General features: G+C 47.3%; 1 long non-coding RNA gene across 1 annotated transcript; it reads left to right on the forward strand.

The window, feature by feature from the left end:
* The first annotated feature begins 493 nt into the window (after nucleotides 1–493).
* On the forward strand, nucleotides 494–6,515 carry LOC143439143 (uncharacterized). The gene is made up of 5 exons (XR_013107534.1): nucleotides 494–736; nucleotides 2,968–3,085; nucleotides 3,485–3,694; nucleotides 4,423–4,635; nucleotides 4,755–6,515. It is a non-coding gene; the product is annotated as an uncharacterized LOC143439143 (long non-coding RNA).
* Nucleotides 6,516–6,807: the final 292 nt, after the last annotated feature.

The following is a 6,807-nucleotide window of genomic DNA, read 5'->3' on the forward strand; positions in this document are numbered from 1 at the left end:
ATGATTTTTTTTTTTTTTTTAATAAAGTGCCCCAATATGTGGCATTTTGGTATCTGGGAGTAATATATTTTCTTCTGTCATGTTACAGATTGAACCCAAAGGCCTCACATGAGTTAGGCAAGCTGTACCCCTAACCCTTAAAAACAAACAAGACACAACCTTTTCTAGAGTCTGGAGAGATGGATCAGCAGTTAATAGAACTGGCTGCTCTTCCAGAGGATCCAGGTTCTAGATCCAGCTCTCACATGGTGGCTCACGTTTGTCTCTAACTCCAGTTGCAGGGCATCTGACACCCTCACACATGTAGGCAAAACACCAATGCACATTAAAAAAATCCGAGAAAAACTTTAATCTTGACACAAGGTCTTGATAAGTTACCTAGGTTGGCCTTGAACTCACTCTGTAACCTGGAAAGACCTTCCTTGAACTGGTTATCTTCCTGCCTCAGCATTCTGGGTAGCTAGGATTCCAGGTATGGGCCAATGCCTGCTTAAAAAGTAAGAAAAATGCTAAAACTTTTACTGTGTCCTGACAAGCCAGTCTCTCAGAGGATGTGCTGACTGACGGCTTCATCTTGGGTGAGGAAGGAAACCCTTTTGCTCTTGGTCTTGGGCAGGACTAGGCAGTATCATTTCCTGCGGAGAGTCCTTCCTCCTGAGTTTTACCTGAGACATGGACCAAGCGGACCAAGTGTGCCCAAGTCTGTACCTGCCTGGAGTGTTCCAGGATTAATGAGGTGGGCTGAACTCAGGTGGGGCAGTAGCAGTCGCTGTGGTGGGTGGAGGGTAATGCCGAGAGCCCTCCCTGCTCTCTGATTACTCTATTGGAGTAGTCTGAGTACTTCGGCTTTGGAGTGCAGTGGTGTGATCACGGGAGCCTTATTCTGGCCAGATGAGTTATGTTAATGGGATACCAGGGATGGGTCTGGGAGATTTGGCAGCCCCGGGGGGTGGAGCCAAGGCAGACTCCACCAGTCCTGTCTCCAGGACAAAAGCAAATATTTGGAGGCCGGGATTGCTTAGCTCTCTCCTTGGAATCAGCAGACTCTCTGAGGCTGGGATTAATTTGAAGAAATTTACTAGCAGAGTTTGTGGCAGATAAAACAGTTTGCTTATTTCACACTTGTATGGCCACCTGCTAGGAACTGTTTGTTCAGTTTCGAATTCTTTAATTAAAATCAACATAAAACAGATTGAAAACATCCCAAGAAGGGGATGCTTGGTTTGCTGGAGGATATTGCAGAAAAATGGAGAAAAGTGGTTAAAAACAAAAAAATTCCCCCCCAAAACCAAACCAAAACAAACCCAAAACTGATTTGCTACCAAACAAGCCGGCGGGTAGAAAGCACAGAGTGGGTGAGTTCAGGCTTGTGCATGTGTGTATGTGCCCAAGCTGCTGCCATCTGCAAGACATCAGGACTTCCTGTGTTGGTTGAGGGTTGGGGTGGAAAAGCGAGGTGGCTTATGCTTCAATATCTTGGAAAGGGTGGACTTTATGTGTTTTCCAACAAATACCCTGGTTGCTCTGACGTTATGATCAGATGCAGTCCTTGCCCTCCAAAGGCTCAGGATCCAGGAAGCCAGACACTGAGGTAGTGGCCACCGCCCGGGGTAGGCATAATACTGCATGTAGGAAGGGAACGGGGCTAGCAGCTGTGCAAGCCACAGGATTGGTGGAAGATGATAGGGGTTCTGGCCAGACTTCCAAGATATAAGTTCTGCCTCAGCTAAAATCTGATGAGTGGATGGAAAACAGGAAGGGAAGGAAGCAAGCCAGTGACAGGCGGGAGTAGAGAAGGTAATGGGTGAATAAATATGAGTTAAGAATTATATATAATATATATAATATATATATATATATATATATTCATATACATAATTATATATATGTGTGTGTGTATGTGCAATGTATATATGTATATGTGTCTATGTGTATATATGTATATATAGATGCAGATGTCATCACGAAACCCATTATTATTATTATTTTTTAAAATTAATGTATTTTCGAGTATATGGGTACTTTTCTTGTGTGCAGTACCTGCAGAGGCCAGAAGAGGGAGTCAAATCCCTTGGACCTGGAGTTACAAGTGGTTGTGAGCTTCCCTACTCTCTCGTGAATGCTGGGAACTGAACATGGCTCTCTTGGAACACTAACAAGCACTGTTAATTGCTGAGCCATCTCTCCAGTGCCTGTGGCTCAGGATTTTTTTTTTTCTCCTTTTTTTAAAATAAATGTTTTCCGGTACTTCATTCTTGATATGCTTGCTTGCTATAGCAAAAAGGCCCTTTTCAGTAAGGGCAAACAGAGTCAGCTGGGCTGGTTAAGACAGTAAGAGGCTTATCTGTCTTGAGGCATTTCACCCATTTTGGCCTTGACTCAGTAATTGGTCCCCTGGACCTGACCGTCATCTTTCCTCAGGCCTTACTGGCTTTTAGGAAGGTGGAAGCAGAGGCGGCTGCCCTTGTGGGAGCAGCACAGCATGCTCACCTGCCTCTGTTCCTTCCCTTCATTAAGCTTGACTCTTTTAGGGTCAGATTCTTGCCAAGACTGCAGACACAGCTGGGCACAGGTACCGGCTGTTGGAGGTCCTAGGTGTGGCAATCTGTGGGAAGGTCAGCCACACTGGCTGTGCTCAGTGCTTGCTCCTAGATGCCTGTGTTGAACTCCTGATTTTGAATTATATTTGGTTCCCTAAACCTGTCTGCTTGAAGAAATGGAAAAGGCACTGCACTCAGAATTGGCGATCTGGGATGGGTTCTGATTTGGCTTTGGTAGCCTTGGTTTCTGGAACAAGTTTCTGGAACTCTCTGGGCCTCAGTTTCCTCACTGTTGGCAAATCTCAACTTGTAAAGCCATCAAAGGCTGTCACAGCATGGTTTCCTGAAAGACTCCTCACCTCCCTTTTTTTGCTCAGGCACCCGGACCCATCCTGGAAATAGCTTAAATGTTACATCTTTCTCCCAGGACCTAGGTAGACCTCTGTGGGAGCTCTTTCTACTCTTCTCTGGCTTGGTGGCATGAAAGCCTCCTGTCACCTCTCTGTATTTTGGAGCCTCTAGCCCCTGTGCAGCTGGCTTGTTAGGTAAGTTTGTTGGTCATGTGACCGTGGTCAACTTCCTCTATCCAGGCAGAGCTGTTGCTCCTGCCAAGTTGCTGTTCTTCCCAAGTTCCTGCCATTCCTTTCTCTGAGGACTCTCTCTCACTGCCCCTGCAGCAAGCTTGAGTAGGCTTCACCCTGTCCTCCAACTCATGAGGACTCCACAGCCGGTGTTTGCAGCCAGGTTTCTGGCCTTAAGTGTCGGTGCAACCCAGTGCTTGGAATTCCCCTCTCTCTGCTCCATTTGAGCTCTAATCTGTGCCTTTGTAAAGTTCTGTGCTCCGTGTCTTTGTAAAGCACAGAGCACAGAACACACTAGATGATTGGCTGTAGATTGGCAGCTGGAGTGTTTGGTTAGAGACATCTTGTTGCTGCTGTTCACAGGCTGGGGCCCTGAGAACTCTCTGAAGCCATCTGAGTTCCAGTTTCCCCATCTAGGATATGGGGACGAAGCTGTTGGCTCTTCCATGGGCAGCTCTTGCTGTTGATCTACCATTGTGACTACAATGATCATCACCTGCTCGCCACTCCCAAAGGACCGTGTGGGGCTGAACCTTCCACAACTGCCTGTAAGACCCCACACCTTGTCTCCAGGTACTCACCTTATACTTCAGAGGCTGCTGTGAGGAGTTACATGATTCAGACATGCATATAGAAGGTTAGCCCAGATGCAGAGAGCTGGAGGGACCACTCTTCTCACCTGGCTTCAGAAAGAACAGCTTGGATATGAGAAAGTGCTTTGAATTCTGGAGTCCAAGAGAGCAGGGTTGAGTACCAGCTTGGCTGCTCCACTCCCTTCTCTCCCTTCTCTCCTGTCTCCTCTTTCCTCCTCCTTCCCTCCCCATCTGTCTCCCTTCCAGTTTTTCAGGATGGCCTCGAACTTGTGACCCCCTGCTTGGGCTTCCTGAGTGCTGAGGTTGCAGGTGTGCACCATCACGTGTACCACCCAGCTCTGTTTTTTTTTCGAGACAGGGTTTCTCTGTATAGCCCTGGCTGTCCTGGAACTCACTCTGTAGACCAGGCTGGCCTCGAACTCAGAAATCTGCCTGCCTCTGCCTCCCAAGTACTGGGATTAAAGGTATGCACCACCACTGCCTGGCCTTTTTTTTTTTTTTTTTTTTCATTCTTTTCATTTGTATTTGTGTGTGTGTGTGTGTGTGTGCATTTGCACACAAGCATGTTCACGTGTGAATCTGGATAGATGCATGTCACAGCGTATGTGTAGGGGTCAGAGGACAAACTCAGGTGTCAGGTTTTGCTTTCCAGCTTGTCTGAGACAGGAGCAAAGGACACTCTTGACTCTACCTCTCATCATGTCACAGGGGACTGGATTGATATGTGTGCAGCTGTGTCCAGCTTTTATGGGGATTCCGAACTCACGACAAGCACTTTGCCGGTGGAGCCATCTCCAGAGCCGCGTCACTTTCTGCTGTGAGTTGTGAAGCGAATCACTCAGCAGCTCCAGTCTTGATCCATTGAAGACAAAGTGAGAGGGGAGCCTCCCCTACGGAGCCTTCAGAACAAACACGGAACATGTAGGTCACAGTACTGTACAAAACGGTCAGCTCAGCTCCTAGAATATTCTCCAAAGTGAAACTTTATGTTCTTCATTTTTCTTCTCTGTTTGTTTGTTTGTTTGTTTGCCTGTCACCAGATGACCTCTCATGGAGGCAGAAAGGGTATGGTCGTCCAGAGAAGACATTGAGGCACCCACTCTCATGTGACATCAGAGACCGCACTGCGAGCATCTGTGCAATAGATCCTGACTCCAGGCCTGTCTGACTGACATGGAGTCTGTCTCACTTCTGGACTCTTGGCCTTCTGATCCAGCCCTCTGCCTCTCTGACACTTTTGTGCTTGGCTGGGACCCCATAGCATAGGACAGCCAGCCTGAGCCCTCCAGTCCTAGCCAGAGTCCTGGCTCCTGGTTCTCCATTTCTGCTCCCCAGTGTCCGCTCCTTGGCCGAGGGGCTCACTCAGGAGCCCGTCTCTTTGTGGCGTTGATTAGAGGCCTCTTCCCACAACATCAAAGCTTCAATTAACGCGGGCTGCTCACAACCCTCTTGCAAAACTCTGATAAGAATAGAATTTTCTCTTGGAAAATGGATTTTTATTTAGTTGTGTGTACTGTTGGTTAAATGACCTACTCTATACACCAGCGCTGAGATTCTGGGGACAATTAGGGGGCTCGTCAGGAACTGGTTATCTGAAGGAAACAGGCACAGGCTGTTTAGCTGTCTAATATCCTGATGGGGGTTGGGGGGGGGCAGAGGCAAATTAAAAACAGGCTCCCCCTCTTCCAGATGTGGGGATGGGTGCTGGGCTGAGATGGGGCTCTGTGGGGTGTGTATGTGTGGCTAGATGGTTGCTTCCAGCCTTGTGTCTAGACGAATGCTCTCGTTCTCTGTCTCTGCTCCGTGTGTATGTGTGTGTGTGTGTGTGTGTGTGTGTAAATCCATGTGTGCCATATAGGTACTGTCTAGAGTATAATCTGGCTTGCAAACAATAAGATTCAAGCATAGAGCAGAGATGGGGCCCTGGAGTTAGGGAGCAAGGCTTGCTAAGGATGCTGGCTCCTTATTTCTTTAAAATGTCTTTTAAAAAAAGATTTATTCATTTTATTTTATGTGTGAGTGTTTTTACATGATGTCTGACTGTGTACCACATTCATGCCTGGTGCTTACAGAGGTCAAACGAAGGCATTAGGTTCCCTGAAACTGCTTGTGCACCACCATGTGGGTGCTGGGCATCGAACCTGGGTCCTCTGCAAGAGCAACAAGTGCTCGTCTCTGCCGAGCCATCTCTCCAGCCCCCTCCTTATTTCTTTGAGTATCACTCTTCAGCTTGGTCCCTTCAGAAAGGATGAATGGAATAATTTAGGAATACCCATGTCCTCAATTCTGTTTCTTGTGGGAAGGAAACGAAACAGGCCTTCTCCAGTCTTCCTTCTCCACTTCACCCTTAGGTCCCCACCAAGGATCCTGGAGAAGCCATTGAGTAGGCATTGGATATAACCCTCTCTTGGGTTTGAACATTTTGTTCTTCAGTCGAATCCTTGATTCCATGCTACATTCCATCCATCCAATAAAAGTTATACCTATTCTCTAACCACAACATACATATTCTTTAGGTACAAAATGAAGCAGATACATTTGAGAAAGGTATTGGGGGACTTAGAGTTAGGGGACTGGACAGGTTGGAAGGGGTTGTCTGGGCTGGGAGTGGAGGCTGACCCAGAAGGCTAACAGACAAGATAGGAAGAAGGGCAGCTTACAGGCCAGCCTCTTCCTGGAGTAGGAGAGGCCTGGTGTGGCATGATTGATTCAATTATTCCCTGCTATGTCCTGCTCTGCATTCGTGTGATAGCAACAAACTGAGTTGAAAGACATACAGAAATAAATGATCTGGAAGTTAACATGGCTGAATGGGCATCTATGAATTCGAGGAGCGAGGTTTTGTTTTACATTGTAAAATCAATAACGTGCAGAACAATGTCCTAACTTCCCCAGGGGACCCCAGCAAACCCGCCCGTATCGATCGCCATGCAAATTAATTGAATTCATGAAATCCACATTGCTGGGTAATTGATGCTTCTTATAATTACCTCCGAGTTATGAGCTTTTAGGGGATTGTATTGATTCCTGGGCAGTGGGGAGGGGACAGAGGCAGCTTCCTGGAACCGTAGGCAGCGCTGCCCAGGTGGCCAG

This window comes from Arvicanthis niloticus, chromosome 26 (genome assembly GCF_011762505.2).
Source record: "Arvicanthis niloticus isolate mArvNil1 chromosome 26, mArvNil1.pat.X, whole genome shotgun sequence".
NCBI lineage: Eukaryota > Metazoa > Chordata > Mammalia > Rodentia > Muridae > Arvicanthis > Arvicanthis niloticus.